The sequence below is a fragment of the Leptodactylus fuscus genome, chromosome 1, assembly GCF_031893055.1.
Source record: "Leptodactylus fuscus isolate aLepFus1 chromosome 1, aLepFus1.hap2, whole genome shotgun sequence".
NCBI lineage: Eukaryota > Metazoa > Chordata > Amphibia > Anura > Leptodactylidae > Leptodactylus > Leptodactylus fuscus.
This window is the reverse complement of record NC_134265.1, coordinates 117,684,976-117,706,526: the sequence shown is the minus strand read 5'-3', so window position 1 is coordinate 117,706,526 and position 21,551 is coordinate 117,684,976.

The following is a 21,551-nucleotide window of genomic DNA, read 5'->3' as shown; positions in this document are numbered from 1 at the left end:
TCCTTCAGGCTGGCCATTTCTAAAGCTCAGCCTGTTCACCACCATGAGGTTTAACCTCCTCTATTAGTTAAAATAAGTCTACAATAACTTGCCTGCAACTTCCACCTGACTCCTCAACCGCAAAAGTAAAGCTGTGACAGTTTATCAATGGACCATGTGACACGTAATACTTTATTACGCACGACTGACTAAATAATGGCAAACCCCCGACTCACAAAGAGTCGTCCTACAGCACTCAGGAGAGGAAAAAACCCCTGTGGAGGAAACCTCTAGGGAACCATGGCTGGAGGACTGCCCTTCCCTTGGGCTTAGAAGGATAATGCCCAACAATAACTCATCAGTCATCTCATAATTGAATATATAGAGCCAAATACACAATTACAGTAACAAAGCAATGATACAATAATACATTAGATAGGAAAATGTGAAAAAATAAAATAAAATAAAAAACAAGTATAACATAGTGATGCAAAGAGGGCGGGAGGGCGGGAAATGCTTCATCCAGGTCTTGTGATGAGAAAGAGGATGAAGATGGATGAGACAGGAAGTGACATCTATTCCTAACTCCTCCCTCCCTACAGTAACACACTAAGCACCATATACTAAAGCAGAACATACACAGATATATACTCCTACAACAGATATATACTCCTACAGCAGAACATACAGATATACACTCCTACAGCAGAACATACACAGATATATACTCCTACAGCAGAATATACAGATATATAGTCCTAAAGCAGAACATACAGATATATACCCCTAAAGCTGAATATACACAGATGTATATTCCTAAAGCAGAACATACACAGATATATACTCCTAAAGCTGTATATACACTAAAGCTGAATATACACCGATATATTCTTAAAGCTGACCCAGTCTGTATAAATCTACTCAACTACTGCACAAAGAAGAAACTGCAGGAGTTATTGGTTCCCCCATCCCAAAGTCATGTCCCCCTTTGCTGATGGCTCCGGGGGTGTCTTCGTATTAATAGCAGCCTATAGAGCTATAGTTATATAAAGCGAGATTAACCCTATATTTCTTTACTTAGTATACTTGGTCATGCTCTAGCCCCTGTGACTCCAGCACTGTACTGCACTAACTAAGAGGAAGATGAGACTCCATGGACTGTTATACCCCAAACCATCCACCCCACCCCCCCATACCCACCCGAATCCAACGCCCCCCCACCACCACCACCACCACCACCACTTTACTAGCTTTGGCAATGCCAAAAATCTATTCGGACATGCCAATAAAACTTGTTTGATTTGATTTGATTTGACATTCTTTGCTGTCTTTCAATATTATTAAAGGGGTTGTCCCATCTCAAGGATCCTATTTATACTGGTAGCATTTGTAAATTGAAGCCTTTTTCTAAAATATATTGCTTTAGAAATTATGCTTTGTTTGTCTCTATGTGAACTTATTCCTCCTATTGTTTACACTTTGTTGCTATAACCACGGACCTGAGAGATAGGACGAGTGACGTCACTTACTCAGTGCCGGCAGGGCAATCTATTCAGATAATTGCACTTTGCTGATAAAGTCAAATCTGTTATCTCTCTAACTAAACACAAAGATAACATAGAGTCCATTCTGTACAAGAATCTGCAGATTATCTGACTTGCAGAAGTGTTGTTTGTCACATTCAGCAGGAGCGAGGGGGAGGGAGAGAAATACAGGAAGTGAGAAGCAGACACTGCAGGCAGCCTGGAGAAAGACTGAGATGGGAGAACCCCTTTAAACACTCCAGAACTTAGAGATCCCAAACCCAGTCTCAGAATAGTAGGGTGGTCTTAAACCATTGTGTACATGTTATATTAATGTCTGTTAAATCACAGCTGTCATCATTAATCGGACAGTACAATGGAGAAGGATCTGTATCTTACATTCAATGTCCTTAGATAATTATATCCTCAATATCCCACGTAGGTCAAATAGATTTTTTTCACTCTTACCTCTCTTGAATATAGGGGAATAGCTATGGGGTTCATGTTCTTCCTGTTTCTATTACATGGATATTGGCGATCCCAGAGGAGCTCCTATGTATAATATTGCTGCTCCATGTGCTCATGCCCTGGGCTTAATTGCTACTGGACATAATGGCTTTCTAACCCATAGTGAGCTTAGCTGAGAGCTCTCATATTGTATGCTATTATATAGTCACAACCTACTGCTGTAGCATATAGTCAGTGTCACACTGCTCATATATGTTGTAATATTTCCAAAAGCTGCCACATGCTTCCCTCTTGCAGAAAAAAGTCAGATGGTCTAGGGACATATATGCTGTATATACTTAAGTTACATATGTGGCAGAATTTATAGGAGATGCACATGAGTTATCAGTTGCTACATACCTAAGCCCTCATTATGGGAAAGCTGACAATGTTTAGGGTTAAACAAGCTAAAAAACACATAGTCATGTATACCCTTGATACCCACAAAACCATGCAGTCATTCAAAGTGTAACCAATAAATTCTTCATTATCTAATGCAAATCAGTGACAGCTGACTTGGCCACATGGTTTTCTACGACGTCCTGGCTGCATCGCTGCCACATCTGGCCTTGCCCTAATGAACCACAAAAATTACACATGAGTCTAACACCAACTGCTTTGCTATTCAGTAATGTAATGCATGTGAGCACCATGGAAAGTTGGGTGTTAGGGTGTAGTAAAGACGAGTGGGGCCCAAGCTGAACTTTTGCCCAGGGCTTATTAACCTTTAGCCATGCCCCAGCTTTTTTCCTGATAAATAAGGTAAATACTTAAAATGTAATTTCTACATACTTCTCCTAGCTCCTTCCGGTGTCTTACTTGCTGTTGTTCCATGTTGTTGTGATAACTGGCATGTGGCAAAAATGTCACAAGCCAAGAAGAATAGATAAAATCACTCCAGTGGCCGACAATATGAAGCACTAAACAGAAGAAGAACATGGTAACAAATGCCAAAGAAATGTAGCATACACCAAAAAAGAATTCAATCAGTATGCATTTTTATGTACAAAAAACTTTAGGCAGTTTGTTCCTTGGCAAGACACATCATGTGATCAGCACCTAGTATATGTTTTATCTGTGTGCATTTGTAATTCTTGCATCTAGCCCTCTAATGGAGTGTGGGAGTGTAAAAAGTTGTTCTATTAGCATGTTGCTATTTCTATAATATAATGCATGGGCATGCCTGTATCCTGCGTAGAAGAATTGAATGAATCTCCATATGTGAGTGCAATGATGATATATGCAAGTAATTAAAATAATATAGCAAAAGAAAAAGTTTAATGGTGAAAAATGTACAATTGAAAGGAGATTATAGTACCTTGTTGGGCCATCTGTAGGCTGGTTACAAGATAAGATACGTTTGGGCATGAAGCATACGGCTTCCATGTGGTATTTTGCAGCACATTTGACAACAGATGTTGCAGTTGGGCCTGTAGTACTTGCACACTCATAGATTCTTGAAGTTTGTTCCCCAGTTGCTCTCATAAATATTTGATTGGTGATAAATCTGGTGAATAATCAGGCCAAAGAAATTTAAATTCACTAAAAACATCATGAAAATCTGATATTTCAGCAGGTAAAGTACAATCAGTTATTGTGGCAATCATGGCGCCACCACACTTTTTAACACATTCTCTGCCCCAGGACAAAATAACATTATTGGGCCAATCAATCACAGGATTATGCTTCCTCAGCCAGGAAAGCCCCAACACAATACTGGCAGGTAAATTAGGCAAAACAAACAATTCAATCATTTCTTTGTGATCAGGCTTTAAACATAAATCAAAATCAGCAACAGAATGGGTAATGGCATTAAGACCCAATGGAGAATTGTCAATTGCAGACACTGGGATAGGATGAGACAACTCTTTTAACTCCAAAGAGTTGTCTTGCGCAAAGGTAGCGTCAATAAGGTCCAGAGCCGAACCACAATCAATAAGGACATTAATCTTCTCCCTGTTACTGCACAGAGAAGATTTGCCATTAAACAGAACTCTGGACAATTTTATAAACGCCAATCTAACCGGACTAGATACAGAAATATCATTGGGAGAGGAAGATTTTCTCCTTTTAACATCCCCACCAGGTCTGCAATTAGGACGTTTCCCACAATGTTCAATAAAGTGGCCCAGTTCCCCACAATAGAAACACCAACCAGTCTGACGGAGCCATTCTTGCTCCCCTCTGCGATTGACCAAACCTCATCAGGCTCATCAGAAGATTCAGCCAGGTGAGAAGGTTCTGTTGTTCTGAAGCGCCAATCAGTATCCTCAGTCTGCCTCTCCCTGAAACGCCTATCAGCCCTTGTCGCTGACAGCATGGCATCCTCGAGAGATTTAGGCTTGGGGAAAGTGACCATAAGATCCTTAATCTTATCATTCAACCCAGTCAGAAAAAAACTTTTTAGTGCTGAAGAGTTCCAAGTAGTATCTGCTGACCACCTACGGAACTCCGAACAATAGGTCTCAGCGTCCATCTTTCCTTGACGCAATGACCACAGCATAGATTCAGCAGTAGACTCCCGATCAGGATCCTCATATAAAAGACCAAGAGCCCTGAAAAATTCCTCCATGGACTGTAGGCAAGGAGCGGAGGCTGGCAAAGAAAATGCCCAAGTCTGTGGGGAACCCCTAAGCAGAGACATGATAATGCCAACCTGTTGTGATATATCACCAAAGGACTGAGGTCTGAGCCTGAAATACAATTTTCATGCATGCTCAAAATGAAAAAATCCTGCCGGTCCCCGGTAAAAGGTTCCGGCAGGCCCACCTTAGGGTCCATTGTCCATGGAATGACTACTGGCCTGGCCTTCATACGCTTGTCCAGTTCCACGACTTTCACTGTTAGTTTCTGCATCTGTGCCACCAGATCTTCAAAGGATGCCATGATACAACGGACAGATGGATTTTTTGGGCTAGTTTTACTGTTACATTCGTGTCTATGCCCAGATCCAGAATCTGGATTGCAGACTGCACCGCTAAGGGAACAGGGGAAGGAGACTTTACCTACTGCTACGGCGGCTAGCTAGGCCCTGCCTACAGTTGGTGGTCAGCTGTTCCCAATCTAGCCTTGGCCCCGACAACTCCTGGCTCTCTAACACGAAGGCGTAGCTGACAGATAGGGCGAGAGCTACAAGAGAGTTAGGGACTGGGGATACTAAGGTGGTCACCCCTACAAATACCACGGTGCAGCTGCAGACAAAACAAACAGGATGGGATGTGCTGGACAACAGACACGGAGCACAACACAATACACAACAAGAGAATGAAGGGAGGGACAGTGGAGAGGTGAGGAAAGGATTAACACAGGACTGGGGCAAAACAAACTGGAACCCAGAACCGCACAAACAATCAGATAGCGCCAGGCAAACAGAAATGAAGGACAGGATAGAGTAGAAGTGTGGAGGGACTACCAAACTCACGCACAAGGCAACACTCACACCACTTCCTAGTCAGTTGTAATTCCACAAAAAATACTCCTCCCAGAGCCACGAATTCCAGTTGGTTACAATGAAAACCGGCAACTAGTGAAGTCAGCCCTCCTCCTAATAAAGGCCCCAGAATTGTCCCATAGGATAATGGTAACAACCAACACCTGAGGTTTGATCCAAAGAACTTCAAGTAAATTCTGAAGGCCGATACTCAATGCCCAAACAGATGGCCCAATGGCAAGGAAACCACCAGAAGACCCCAGACCACCGGATCCAAACCCCACCAGAAAAACACACAATTTTTGTACAAGTCTTCCAGTCGTGACAGTAGCAGCGCTGTGCGGTCAACGCTGCAACATCTGAGATGTACGGAGCTCTGTCAACTCTGCTACATCTGAGATCGGACCACAATGGAGACTGCTGTGGATCGATCTTAGACTCCGCCTCCTCCTGCAGAACCAGCGTTGATTGGCCAATCAACATTGGCCAATGCTTTCCTATGGGAAAAAGTCAGCTCCCGCCTAACGCAAGCTGACAGGCATCCCAACAAGCATATAATGGACTGCCATGAGATAGAGCCCCAAAGAGCTGTTTGAATGACATTCCTACCTAAATAAAGCTAATCCCTAGCTAACCCTGCCAGTACATCTATCCCTGTCTCACAGTCGCATAGTTCACAGTCTCATATGAACCAGATCTGAAATCCACTCTCTAATAATGATCCATACCAGAATAAATATAATAAATGAATTCATAAGCAATTGATAAGACTGAAAGAAACCAACCAACCATCTACAAATATGTATATCCTATTAAAATGGTATCTAAACATGCCACTTTCCACTCTCCTAAATACTGTCTATTTCCCACATAAATAATGCAAAAATATATCTAATGGTTGAAGAACAATGTAAAGTTATCAATAGACATGATGGAATATAAGGACAGACTCCATGACACAAACCCTAATGTGTGTTTCCTCTGAACACAGACACTGTCAGGAGGTAGATTGTAGAGTTTTAGCTAAATATTTCAGGACTCACTCTGCTTTATCCTCTATTGTATGCTGACAATACTTTCCAGCAAAATAAAATACTGTAAGAGCCAATAAATCTTTACATTCCCCAAAACACTACAGGGAACAAGAAATATTAGCACCAGACATGATTATCTCATGTAAGATATACAGTACACACCCAGGGAAGAAAGAGAAAAGAAACAAAGAAAAAAGAATTGTGACTAATAAAATATCTTTAAAAATAAAGAGAAAAAATAAAATTAAAGTGTGTGTGCATTTTACCACCATTAGAATGTAAATGTTTATACAGTAAATGTATGAGACTGTAAAAGATATGAAAAACTGCACAACCACAATACTCTTAGAAAGAAAAAAGTAAAAAATATATATATACTAGCAGTACCCGCGACTTCGTCCGCGGAACCCTGACCCCCTGCACGACCCACCTATAGCGCCGCACAGGCTTCTTCCTTTGTGTTGTGTCCACAGCAGCTCCCTTTTCCTCATCTCCCCCTGGCGCCCGCCAACCCCCTTTTTTCCTACCCACTCCCTCATGTGCTTGCTTCTTTCTCCTACCCCGTGGCCCTTTTCCCCCCTAGCCCCGTGTCCCCTCCCCCCAACCCTATGTCCCCTTCTCCCGTGTTACCTACCCCGTGCCCCCTTTTTCCCACCACCCCATGCCCCCTTCTTTGTCTTACCTACCCAGTGACCCCTTCCCCCCCAGACCCTGTGTCACCTTTCCCCCCACCAACCTGTGCCCACGGCCTTACCAAACCCTGGGCTCTCCGCGCACTGATGTTGCAGGGGTGCCTATGAGGGCCCCCTCCCGCAGCAAGCCATGTGCCCCCATTCCATCTGTGGGCACTGTGGCGTCCCTGTCCCATTCCCCTTCCAGGGGCCCCCGGGTTTACCTGCCTAGGCCCCACCATTCCCGCGTCCCCCACTGGACCGGCAACCTCCTCACTCCCAACACCTCACCCCTCTCCCTTCTCAAAGTCCGCTAACTCGCCTGTCGTCACAACCCTTCTCCTGCGGCTGAATGACACTGTAGATAGCCCTGAGCAGACATCGGCGACATCCCCGACGGACATGCAGAGTCCAGAGGCCGCAGCCACCACGGGACAGCAGGTCGAACCAGACCGCGGCGGAGGCGACCCCCTGTCTCGCCACGGCAGAGCACTGTAGTCCTGTGGTAAGCCCACACAGGCGGGGCAGCGTACGCACTTCTTGCTGCCCCAGAGTACGGGCGCTGGTTCAGGATGCCCTGGACGTCTGAGAGCCACCATGTTCTTGTGGACGCCGGCCGGTCGATAGCTCCGCCCACATAGAGAAGCGGCACCCATCCAGGTGAGCTGCTGATGGGGCTAGGATGACGTCATCCCAGGTCCTACAGCGTCCCAGGTCCTGCAGCGAATTCAAAAGTGAAAAGCACTGGTCACGGAAGTGAATTGCGGTGGTGTACGGGAATTCCATGTAGCCTATCGTTCAATCCGGGACCCAAGGTATGTATGTGCGCAATTTCAGCCAAATCCGTTTGCCCGTCTAGGTGTCATTGCATCCCCTTTCCAACCCCCTGACCCCCCCTGACCCCTTTGCACCCACCCCCGCAACCCCGGCCTCGGCCTCCTCCCCTGCCTGGGGTTAGGAGCTAGGCCAGAGAGGGCAATAGGGAGTTTGTGGCTTGCTATTCTGAAAAGTGTGTGGGATTGCAGAGCTGGTGGTATAAGTTGTGGTTTTGTGGGGGTCGTGGCAAAAACGTATGTCTGCGATTGCGACGAAAAGTAGCCTATCATTCAATCCTGCCTAGGAACTATGTTTGTTGAAAATTTGAGCCAAATCAGTGGAGCGGTTTTTGTGTGATTGAGGAACAAATATCTAAACACACAAACATCCAAACACACACATATATATATATATATATATATATATATATATATATATTATATATATATATATATATATATATATATATATGAAATGGAAACAAACATCCAAACACACACACACACATATATATATATATATATATATATATATATATATGTGAAATGGAAAAAAAATTCTACTATATAAATATATATATATATATATATATATATATATATATATCTAGTAGAATACTCGCGGCTTTGCTCGTGAGAAAATATGTTAAATTGTTGGTTATGCGGGCTAAAGTAAAATTTTCAGTGTCACACTGCAATTGACATTTTCAGAGTGCTACAGTAGATCTTTTTTTCCACTTAAACATACCTCCCAACTTTTGAAGTACAATAAGAGGGACGAAATGTGTGGCGCACCATGCACGACGTGGAAAATTTAGCTTCTCCCACTTTCATGTTGACTCCGCCCATTCTCCCATTCATTTTTCATGTGCCCCACACAGTATAATCCTCCTACAGTCACCTGTAAATTATATTTCCCCCTCCATCTCCATCACCCAGTTTCATATCCCCCCTTCATATACCCCCTAGTTTCATGTCCCCTCCCTCCATCTGCCCCAGTTTCATGTCCCCCTCCATCTCTGTCCCCAGTTCCATGTCCCCCCTCCATATCTACTCTCAGTTTCATGTCACCCATCTCTGCCCCCAGTTTCATGTCCCCCATCTCTGCCCACAGTTTCATCCCCCTTTGATCTCTTCCCACAGTTTCATGGCTCCCTTCATCTTTGCCTCAGTTTCATGTCCCCCCCTCCATCTCTGCCCATAGTTTCATGTCCCCCCTCCATCTCTGCCCATAGTTTCATGTCCCCCCTGCCTCTCTGTCCCAATTTCATGTACCCCCTCCATGTCTGCCCCAGTTTCATGTCCCCCTCCATCTCTACCCCAGTTTCATGTCCCCCCTACATCTCTGCCTTCAGTTTAATGTCCCCCCTCCATCTCTGCCCCCAATTTCATGTCCTCCCTCCATCTCTGCCCCAGTTTCATGTCGTTCTTCCCACTTCTTCAGCTGCTCCTAGTTTCATGGGCTCCGTTCATTATGTTCCCCTTCAGTGTTTAACACAAAACAAAACTGATACTCACCTTTCCCTTGCTACCCGCAGCTCTCTCCACAGTCCCACTTACAGTTGTTGCTCTGTTCGTCCGTGTGTGTAGTGTGCATCCACCTGAGTGTCTTTGCGTGCATGGTCTGTGTGTGTGTGTGTGGTATTAGTGGGGTGGTGTTTGTGTTGTGGCATTTGTGTGGTGCTGTGCTTGTGGGTTGGTGTATGTGTGCTGTCTGTGTGATGTTTATATGGTGTTTGTGAAATGTTTGTGTGTTGTGTGTGAGGTTCTGCGACCCCTTTAGCAGGGACTCTTTGGCGCCATCGCTATAATCCATCCCTGTCAGTTACAACTGTTGTTTTCCCTTCAGCGCTTTCACTTTTCCCCATTATATGCATAGGGCCTCAATTTAGGGGCCTCAATCTCATGATGGAGGGACGTTAGCGAGATGTAACATGTGCAGTATTCTTCTCCTGTGGGTGGAGAGGAGCCGTGCTAAATTTCACCCAAATTGGGCGAGAACTGTGGATTTGTATAGAGCAGACTACTATGCAATATCTATTACCTATCTAATGTAATAAAAACATAATAGGTAATAAACATTATTAAATACTATTAAAACAATAAGTCAAAAAAATTACAAACCAAAAGTCTGTTGTTGCCACAACTGTATTTAAAGAGGACCTTTCACTCACTCTACCAGGTCCAGCTCTCTTCATTATCTATTAGGCAATGCTATACCGATTCGGGCACATTCAGATTTTTTTTTCTCTAGACTAAACTATTCCCAAACAATAATTGCTGTTAGGTTTGGTTGCTCATATACCATTTACATTCTGTACTGTCGGGATGGCAATGACAGACAAGGTGTGATTTTGAGCTCTGATACCTTTAGTTGGAGTGCTTACTCATGCTCCCTTTGTTGCTCCTGTCTGACACACTCATCACCAAAACTAACTGCAATGATCACTTGGGAATGGTGGGAGTTAGAGAAAAACAGTTCCACTGTGCTGGTATCAGTGGAACAACTCTTAGATGATTCAAACTGATCGTAAGAAGTGGAGTTGGTGAATGGTTTTCTTTAAGATATAAATCCATTTACCTCCAGCTCTTGGTAACCTTTGAGTAATCTCTCTCCTCTGATATTTCCTTGGAGCTTTTCCAGACCTATAAACTTAATAACCTTACTGTTTCTTGTTGATAACTATATATGAGTGAGTGGATTCATAACAAGTTGGGTTCATTAATACTTTTTCAAATTTTGGGCTCAGCTGAACCCTAATTTTTTTGGGGCTCGCTACCTATCGATCATTATTGTGCTCTGGAGGCTCTTCAGACCACAGAATATAATAGAAAGTTCAGCGCAGATGTACAAGCATCTGCATATTATCTGATTGGCATAAGTGTTCTGTGTCCCGTTCAGCCAGAGGGAGGAGGGGGAAAAGAAATACAGGAAGTGAGAAGCATACAGTCTAAGCAGCATGCTAAGACACTGAGATGGGAAACCACTTTAATCCAAATTGGCAGATTCCTAATTTTAAACATGCTGGGAAAAGGAAAATGTAATTTGTCACAAAATTCTCAAAAAACGAGAACTATGAAGGTAGCCAGAAGTCAACAGACCTCCTCAAGCAGAGCTGAGGAGGATTGAGCAAGCTAGGCATAAAGCTTGCTCTTAGAGCAGCCGAAATGCCAGAGCAGGTGGATCATTGATGCCAACAACATGCTCATTATATGACGTCCTAGCAAGCTTCTGAGATGCCGGAACAATCACAGGAACAAGTTCAGCGGCAGGCCAGCTTGAAACACCAGATCATTGACACCAACAACAAGCAGACAAAGTCGCGGGCAGAAGCTAAGTTAAAATAAAATGGGAATAATGTACAGACTTGTTTTTAAGTCTGGCTGGGGGTATAGTCAGTAGTAAATGGGCAGGTCCTATAGGTATCCAATAACTTCAAAATGTTACCATTTATGGACCCTCAGTTCTACTCACTTCTTGTAAACTTCCATCTGCCATGTCATAATTTTGTCTTTGTTAAAGATAGAGCTTTGATCAGCAACACTCCCACATGACCCAGAGTTGCCATGTCTGCTGCACTCAGCATACCTGACTAGCTAATTAGATTGATCACAATTAAATTAGCAACTAGGACTTGTTTGACCACCATAGCCTGAGCTGTGAATTGCACATTATAATTACTGTACACAGGAAGCCCTGAGTCCTAGCACAGACAATTACGCAAAGGATCAATTTCCTAACTACACCCATAAATAAATAAAAAACACAGAACTACAAAAAAAAATCTAAAATTGAAACCTGATACAGTATTATATGTACAAATTACATCACATGACAATTTTAACAGAAATTACAATTAAATAAAAGAAAAACAATAGCTCTCAACCTTGATATGTATGACTGGGGACAATAGTAGGTAGGTAACCTTGAATTTCATGAATGTTAAAAATGAAAATATTTTTCGTAGTAACCCTGGCGTTTTTTTTTTTATAACTGAACTGGTATTTGGTAATTCATTTTTGTGAACTCTTAGCAGAATTTGAAACAAAAAGGTCCTAAGTAAAATAAATAAGGTTCCATCTCAGCGATGACAAGTGACTTTTAAATTATAAATACATGCTGCGTGGTGTTTTAACTTTCGGAAACCCTTTTCATTACAAGGAAAATACACACGCTATTTTTGCAATCTCTTGAACATGTTCCAACTGATTGCTTGTCCTACACAGATGGTAGACTAAACTTATTATCATTTTGTCGGTTAAAGAAAATTGAAAATATAGAGATATTTAAGCTTTTTTGGATGGTGGAAGCTTATGGGAGCATGTGTCAATGTCAGCGCGGTTGCAGTGAAAAGAATAAGCTTTCAAATGTGCTCACATATTTTTTTATTAGGTGACTAGTCTAGAAATCCTAAATCAAATAGGTGGAGGTATCAAACTACCTAACATTTTTCAAGTGTCTCTAGCTTACATGTATCATTAGATAGCTTATAAGAAAATAAGTGTTAAAACACATTTTGGTATAAGCTCAAAGCGCACTCTTTTCCATTTACATGTAGCATGCAACTTAAAGGTTGCTAGATCTTTAAAAAGAAATACGCTACATGGGCAAAAATATTGGTATAGCAAAAGAAAAGAAAAAAACCCAGCACTGTGCAAATTGGTATAAAAAAATCCTTAAAACTTGACTTTTAAACAGCATATGGCTCGCAAAAAATATGAATAAAAATCCAAGAAAACATGAGAAGGGAAGAAAACATCCAAAATTCACATAAAAAAACAAAAACAGACAAAAACAAAAAATGAACAGTAAACATTACATAATAATTCTAGTTTCTGCTTATGCATTTTCGAGGTCTAAACCTCTTAGTCATAGCTAAGACCTCGAAACGGTCAAATTGCCGACCCTTTGAAAGTGCCACCTGAGGCGGCCACCTTGCCTCGCTTCATTAGCGGTGCGCCCCTAGGCACATGGATGTATTCCATGTGCCATCCTTTTATGTGAAATATCAAAATTAAGCTGCAAGTGGCTTTGCAGCACAGTGCAGCAAAAAAAACAACACATGGTTTCCTGCAGGGGATTTCCCAGTGGGTGCTCTGCAGCAGCAGTTTGGACACCACACACACATACTGCATCTAGGGCAGATGAATTTTTTTAGCATTTATGACCAGTGTGCGAATGGAAAAACTACTCTGTCTTGTTCAAGACAGACCCATCATATTGGATAAAAGGGAGGACAGTTACCATGACTGAAACAGAACAGGCATGGGAAGAGGTGGTGTAGGAGCTGCAGCCTACAGATTGGGAGAGGGACAAGAAGAAGTAGAAGGACAAGCTTGGTAAGTTATATACACCCCTGATCTTCCATTACTATTTATATAGAAGCCCCCTTTTTATACATTTAAAAAATGCTAATGGTCACTAATTCATTTTGCAACACTATTATTCATTTGTAGAGATGAGCGAGTAGTATTCAATCAAATACCTCGCCACAATAAGAATGCGTGTAAGTGGCCGAACACCAATGGGTTAAGCGCATCGAATAGTATTGTAAGCGGGCATTTTCTTGTGGCCTGTGAGCCTGCGCAGTCTGCTCTGCCCAAGGCCCGAGGCCTAGAAGTTACAAGCCACCGCCGGAAGAAGAGGCTGAAGAGGACACTGCTGATGAAGATGGAGGTGGTGCTGGAGAGAGTTCTATTGCAGCATTGGGGATGCCCCTAGTGCTTTTTGAGTCCTAGGGCCCGCCCTCAATGCTGCGAGAGCTAATTTGCATACTGAGAAAAAACGGATTGTAGGTGAACGGCACAAGAAGATGACGAAATGTAGGAGACGAATTGTGTCTGAGTGATAGGATCCCTTTAATATCTCTTCTTAGCTATCTGATGCCTATTACTGTATATGGGACTATTATATAGTGTTTTATGACCTATCCACTCACAATTAGCTGGAGGAAGCATTGCTTGCAAAGCATTATGAGGAAGTCCAGTGGGCTGCTACCTGATGTATTGTGGAACTTCTTTTCTGTCTTCTTCTGGTAGCCACCATTTTGAGTGATTTTCCTAAATCTGAAACTCTCAGGAAATTTGTAATTAATTTAATTTGTGCCTAATCGATTCTCTCATCTCTAATATTGATCCATATTACACTTACTAGTATGACGTTTCAATGTGATCAAAATTATAATTTCTTTCATGTGCGAAACAGTATGACATCATTATTGACTTACTGAGTCATGGTTTCAGAGTGCAAATACAATTTTACTAATCCTCTTGAAACATAGGCCATTAAATGGTGTTTGCAAATTAAACTGCTGGAGAGAAAAGGCAACACTTTGGTTAATAAACAGCTGCAATTATACCCTGGAAAATATGCTCAGGTAGAGAGAAATTAGTCATTTAAATGAACCATAAATTAAGATCAACCTAATTTCACTCTATTAAAATGGAAAGCACATTATCTCCCATTCAAAAGCAGTTGATGTAAATGGAACAAATTCAGGAAATTTTGAAGTGTGCTGTGATTTTTCATTTGCATACTTAACCAATGTGGAAGGGAAAGGAGCTAAAAAGGGGAGAACAGACGGAACAATAATTAGTTATGTAAATAATGTGGCATTCTTGTTTATAATTAGTTGAAGAATAAAATAAAATGCATGCATGTCAGAGGACTAATTTTCATATGCAAATTAACAATCAAAATTATAAACAGTAATATGCAGTTTGGGAATGTGTGGCATTTTTAATTTATTAGCAGAAGTGCTATTTCAGGCTGATTTTTTCTGACGTGAGAAAGTGCGAGATGCTAGTTGAGACTTTTATTAATGTAAAAAAAAACGAAAAGTAAAGTCTTATTAGTGTTTGTATGAATTGGAGAGAATGATATCTAAACTTTACAGAAATGTAAGAAATGTAAAATCCAGAGACCTTTTAAGATAAATATTTATTTATTTTTTATTTTAATTTGGAATCATTGAGTACTTCAATGACATTAAGTAGTACTAAGATTGGACAGAAAACCTCATCTTATATGTTGTTACCATAGCCTCTAATACCACCTGGACAGTACTCTTAGGAATTGTAAACACGTCCCGCTAGCATTTTTGCAGTACGTCTTGTGATTACTGCAAACTAATGTACTTTGGCAGCAATTTATTTAATATAAATGAAAAGGATCTGTTGTCTGATTCACACTGATATAATCATTATTGTGGGTGTACCATAATATGGTAGTAAGGCACAGAAAAAAGTGTCATTTGTCAGCTCAGTACATCTTGATAGTGAGCCAAAAGCAGACTGCTTTAATGTACTGGCTGACATCCATACATTAGGATTCCCAAGTACATGATCATATTAATATTTGTAGATAATTAAAAGTGAAACATTTTTGCGAATATAAGTAATTAAAAATTCTGCAAAGTTTTAAAGATTTTCTTTAACTTTCTTAGTGGTGACAGTCTGTTAGTTTGATTGTTTGCCAATGGATACAACCACTAATGCAGAAGCTTTCTATGGTCTGGGACTTGTCAGGAACCCAGCTATGCTTTTCTTATTGTAGCTGGGTTATCAGGCAAGGACACTAAATGTATCAGAAGATTTTCTGACCTTAGAAAGTTCTTGCATTCATGGTCATATCCACTGGCAACCGATCAAGACAACAGACTGTGACCACAAGATATTTAGAGAAAATCTTTAAAATTCTGCAAAATGTTTAATTATAATAGTTATAATTATATTTGTAAAAATGTTTAACTTTTAATTATCTACAAATTTAAAAATAACTATGTACATGGGAATAACCCTAAAGGACCATACCATTACACGGACCATACCATTACACATCTGCATACACAACAGCAATCTGATTTTTTTTTTAAGTAAAGTTGAGTAAAGAATGCTGTTACTTTTGAGATCTGTTTCACAGGTTTTATGACCCTACAGTGTACCTACTGGGCTATATTGACACTTGACACTTGGTCTCTAGATGTGCATTGGAAAATGGCAGTAAGTTATCTATTATATATTTAATGCGAATTGATTACTTGCATATTCTACAGATAGTGCCAAAGTTGAGGTCCTATTAATCGCGCTCCAAGAAATTATTCCTAATGAAACCATATATTAAAGCAAATGAGGATCATATTAAAACATAATGTTTAATTTTAAGTGTTAAAAATCAGAATCTTTAATGACAAGAAGTGATTCAAAAGATATCTCAATAAATCTAAAACATTTATAAAAATTAGAACAGTTTCATTGGAATCCATATAGAATTTTCAAAGACATCACTTAGGGAGTTTTCAAGTTTAAGTCAGTTTGTGCTGGATGTGGAAGGATGTTCTCTATTTTCCTATATCAATATCTGTCTCTTGTATATACCTCCCACCCAAACAAGGACAGTCCTAAGTCCTATTCCTATTAACACCCTAATGAAGATAGTGAACTTTTCTGAATTTGGGATTTGAGTTATCACCACCAGAAATTGTACAAGAAATAAATGATCCACTAACTAAAATCAAATCCAAAACCGAAAATTTACTTACAGGGCAAATTTGAAATAGGAGAATAAATATCTAGGCAAAAGATAAGTACCAAGACATAACATCAGAGGCAGAAACAGGGGACAAAAACAGATATCCAATATGAAGCCAAGGTTCAGTTCTGAGTGGTCATATCAAAGGCAGAATCAGGAAACAAACAAATACCAGAAACAAGCTGAGAATCAGAGTAATGCAATCCAGTACACACAATAGAATTGATGCCAAACTAGAGTACTAAATTAACAGGCACCTGATTCAGGAGGAAAGGGTTTTTTAAATGCCTCTTCAGTTTATACATTGGACAAGCCCAGGGAACTTCTGATATTGCAGAACTTTCTCAAGTTGACACAGTAATCTTAAAGGAATAACAACTGAATTGAGATTCCTGATGCTCTGCTTATGTTGAGTATTAAGGGAGGGAGCTGATGCACTAGAGATTTACTAGATCCCATATTTTATAGACCTTTATAGTTTCATATCGATATGCCATACTTTGCCTGTTCTCTTGGATGGATATGTCCATATATATGTATCACAAGTTAGGCAATTTTTTCCAACACAACATGCTTTTGAAACAAGTTATAACAAAGCAATATGCTAGGTATTTTATTTGTGTCTATGTGTAACCACAAAGTTTCAAGGCATTTATTTGCATGTCATGGTATTGGCACAATATTGTGTATGGAGTCTCTAATAGAGATGAGCGCGTAGTATTAGATTGAGTAGGTATTCAAACGAATACTACGGTATTCGAAATACTCATACTCGTTCGAATACTATTGCTATTCGCAGTAAAGATTTGATTCAGAACCAGCATTCGGCCAATAAATGCTGGTTCTGCCAGAGGCTTGACTGTGAGGAGGTGGAGACTGTTGTGGTCCGAGCTTAGACTCCACCTCCTCACAAGCGAGCCTCCGGCAGAACCAGCGTTGATTGGCCGAATGCTGTACACTGGCCAATCAACGCTGGTCAATGCATTCCTATAAGAAAAAGCCAGCTCCCGCATAAACGCAGTCTGCCAGCTCTCCCGACTAGCAAGGATGAGCCTGCTGCAGAACCAGCGTTGATTGGCCGAATGCTATACAGTGTATAGCATTCAGCCAATCAATGCTGGTTCTTCAGGATGATTAAGGGCCGGTTCACATTACGCTTGCCTCCTGTCCAGAAGGAGTCTGCAGGAGGACCCCCCTGAATGGAATATCAGCGCAACTGCAAGCGCTGTGCAGTTAAAGCGCACGGACCCCATAGACTATAATGGGGTCCATGCGCTTTAACTGCACAGCGCTGCTCCTAAACACTCTCCTCCTGCTACTCGTGGACTTGATGACTCTCCTTTAGTCGAATAGTGGTTTCCCCTGAAACAACCATTTTTTCCCATAGACTATAATGGGATTCGATATTCGATCAAGTAGTGGAATATTGAGGCTCTACTCAAAACAAATATTGAATCTCGAATATTTCACTACTCGCTCATCTCTAGTATCTAACTAAAATGAAGATCAAGTAAAGAGAGTCTGTCACCAGGAAACTCTAACCAACTATAATGTACCATCATACTACTCCAGCAAATACTGTAGATATAGCATCTCTTTGAAAACGCCATTTTTATAAATCTGCAAGTGAAGCTCAAGTCAATGGGGTGTGTCAGAGCCCCCATGCGCTCTGTATTAAGGGTTTGAAGGGTAATGCATGCCCATTGCTCATTATGCTGGGTCTCAACATAATGTGACCTATTAGTACTGAGGTTGGTTTGATATGAAGTTTCATGGTAACAAACTTCCTATAAGTATTGAATAATAGTAATAGAATTCAATACGGCCGGCCAGTGCACTCAAAGTAAAAGCTTGTAGTCACCATCTTATTAATACATTTGCATAAATCTATGGTACTTTAGTTCTGTCTTGGAGTACTATGTGTATTATGTATCATGTTATATATGTCTATAGAGAGGAGGAGGAGAAAAGAGCTGAGAGAGATGAATTGAAAAAGAATTAACAAACTGCAAGTGAGAACAGATATAGGACCTGCTCCATATTTTTCAGCTTTTCAACCGGCCATGTGCATATGAGGCTTGAGGGCAGATGGATGGAGATGGAGCAGATTCTCCTCTGAATGCAGATGGAGCTTACAGAGAGGAAAGCTGCTAACCAATGCAAAATATTAGTAGATACTTCTGAAGTACACATGACTACTTATCCTGAAAGGACTGATGCTTAGAAAGTTTGTCTACATGGGTCTGTTTTCTCTTAACTTATAGCACAGTGACTCAGTGGTTAGCACTGCAGCCTTGCAGCGCTGGAGTCCTGGGTTCAAATCCTGCCAAGGGCAACATCTGCAAGGTGTTTGTATGTTCTCCCTGTGTTTGCATGGGTCTCCTCTGGGTACTCCAGTTTCCTCCCAAAGACATACTGATAGGGAATGTAGATTGTGAGCCCTGTATGGGACAGTGACTGACAATATCTGTAAAGCGCTGCTGAATATGATGGCGCTATATAAGTAAGCATAATAATAATACGGCCAGCCAAGAACTATACAGAAAAGATGTCCACAGTTTTACTAGAAATTTTCTGGCTCAGGACAATCTACCATTATGTGTATGGGACAGTCTGATTGAGTAATTTTATGACTTTAAGAACCCGCAGCTTAGAAGAAACAATACTAAAGAACACTTTTCATTAAAAGGTCATTGAATTAAAACAATTGAGAAGTGGTTATTCTAGGAGCTATTAAGAGAAAGCCCTCAATGGGATACTGTCACTGTTTTACATCCCTTAGTGTTTAATTTAACTAGTTTTTGCCAATTTTGCGTACCCCTGAAACGAGCATTTCCCCCCATAGACTATAATGGGGTTCGAAATCCGTTCGAACAGCCGAACAGTGTGCGGCTGTTCGAATCGGATTTCGAACCTCGGACATTTTAGTGTTCGCTCATCTCTAATCTCTACCCCTTAACAAAAATCCAAAACTGTGTCAATTTTTTTTTTTCTAAAAGTCGCCATATTCTGACACCCGTAACTTTTTTTTTTATACTTACGTGCACGGGGATGCATAGGGCGTCTTTTTTTGAGGGGGCGGTGGTACCTTTTAGTTTTACCATTTTGGAGAACTGGTATTGCTTTGATCATTTTTTATTCAAATTTTTATCAGAGGCAAAACAGTGAAAAAATGGCAGTTTGGCACTTTTGACTTTCCCGCTACGGCATTTACAGTACAGGAAAAATATTTTTATAGATTTGTAGAGCAGGCGTTTTCAGACACAGGGATACCTAACATGTATGTGTTTCACAGTATTTAACTACTTTTATATGTCTTCTAGGGAAAGGGGGGTGATTTGAATTTTTAATAGTTTTTAATTTTTTTAATTTTTTTTAACTTTTTTTTTTTTTTTTGGCATTTATTAGACCCCCTAGGGGTCTTGAACCCCAGGGGGTCTGGTCACTAATTCAATGCATTATCATGCTAATGTATTGCAATATATTGTAATAGTCGTTTCTTTTGCAGGCTGCATAGACCAGCCTGCAAAATAAAAGCACTGCAGACAGGCCAGGGAGCATTTACAAGGCTCCCAGCTGTCATGCCAATGTGACGTCGGCCCTGAAGCTTGCTCCAGGCACCAGCAATCATCGGAAAAATGGCAGCAGCTTTAACCAAGGCACCGGAGGGGTTAATTTCCCAATCGGTGCAGGCACCGACCGGGGGCATTAGCACTGGGTGTCTACTGTGTAAAACAGTAGACACCCAGCAGCTATGGCGGCCGCCTGACTCCCGGGCGGCTGCCATAGGTAAACACCCGGCATCCGCCATACTAGTACTACGGATGTCGGGAAGGGGTTAAGGTATGGAATGCTACAGAGACCAGTAAGGGTCATTTCATTTCACATAGCACAGTGTAAATGATTGCTAGAGGTAAAATCTTAAATAAACTTTAAACAAGTGTCCATACTTTAATGTGATCTGCACCTCAAAAACATCTAACAGAAACCAAACCCTCCTTATCGTGGAAACATTAAAAAAAATCTCATTATCATCCAGATTCACTCTCGATTCATCCCCCTTTTTTTAGACACACATGGCAGCTTTACTGCAAAAAAAAATATGGTTTTGTAGAAAAGTAAGCCCGTATTAATGATGAGTAAGTGCTACAGATTTGTTGCTCTTTGGGAGACAAATTTGTGACTGTAGGCACTAAAAAAGTGATGAAGAATTAGCTATTCAAAATAAAAAAAAATAAAAAATAATAATTATCTATTTATGAGAGCAGATTATCCCACCAATTTTAGAATTTAAAGACACATTTGGTGCAGACTATCAGTGTGCTTGTCTTGCCAGCTGGAAAGGTTGAATATTTTCTGAAGTGAAAAAGATTCAGTTTCTGACCCTGAAAACAAGACATGGGAGGTATAAAAGAACCTGGATTATCCTGCCGCTTTCCCCTGCTGAAGTTATGTCAAAGTGAAAGTGACATGTACTTTATACCTATGGAAAAATGAATGGTAACCTGTGGATACAAACTTGCTTTTGCTTTTATGCATTTTTACATTTAGAACCCTCCGAAAACTAAAAGAAAGAAGGTGCTCGCCATGCTATACAGTCGGCCAATCAATACTGGTTCTCCTACCTTTAGAAGTCTTCTCCGTGCAGCTTCCCCACGGCGTCTTCCAGCTCTGAATTCACTCTGCCAGGCATCGGGCCTGGGCGGAGCCGACTGCGCATGCCCGCTTGTGGTGCGAGCATGCGCAGTCGGCTCTGCCCAGGCCCGATGCCTGGCAGAGTGAATTCAAAGCCAGAAGACGCCGTGGGGACGCTGCACGGAGAAGACTTCTTGGAGGATCCAGCCCGACCCTCACTCATGGACTTGGTAAGTGTAATTTGATCGAACGTTGCCTACCCCTGAAACGAGCATTTTCCCCCCATAGAGTATAATAGGATTCGATATTCAATTTGAGTAGTCGAATATTGAGGGGCTACTTGAAACGAATATCGAATCTCAAACATTTTACTGTTCGCTCATCTCCAGAAGGGCATAATATGATAGACCAGGCCACATGACATGTC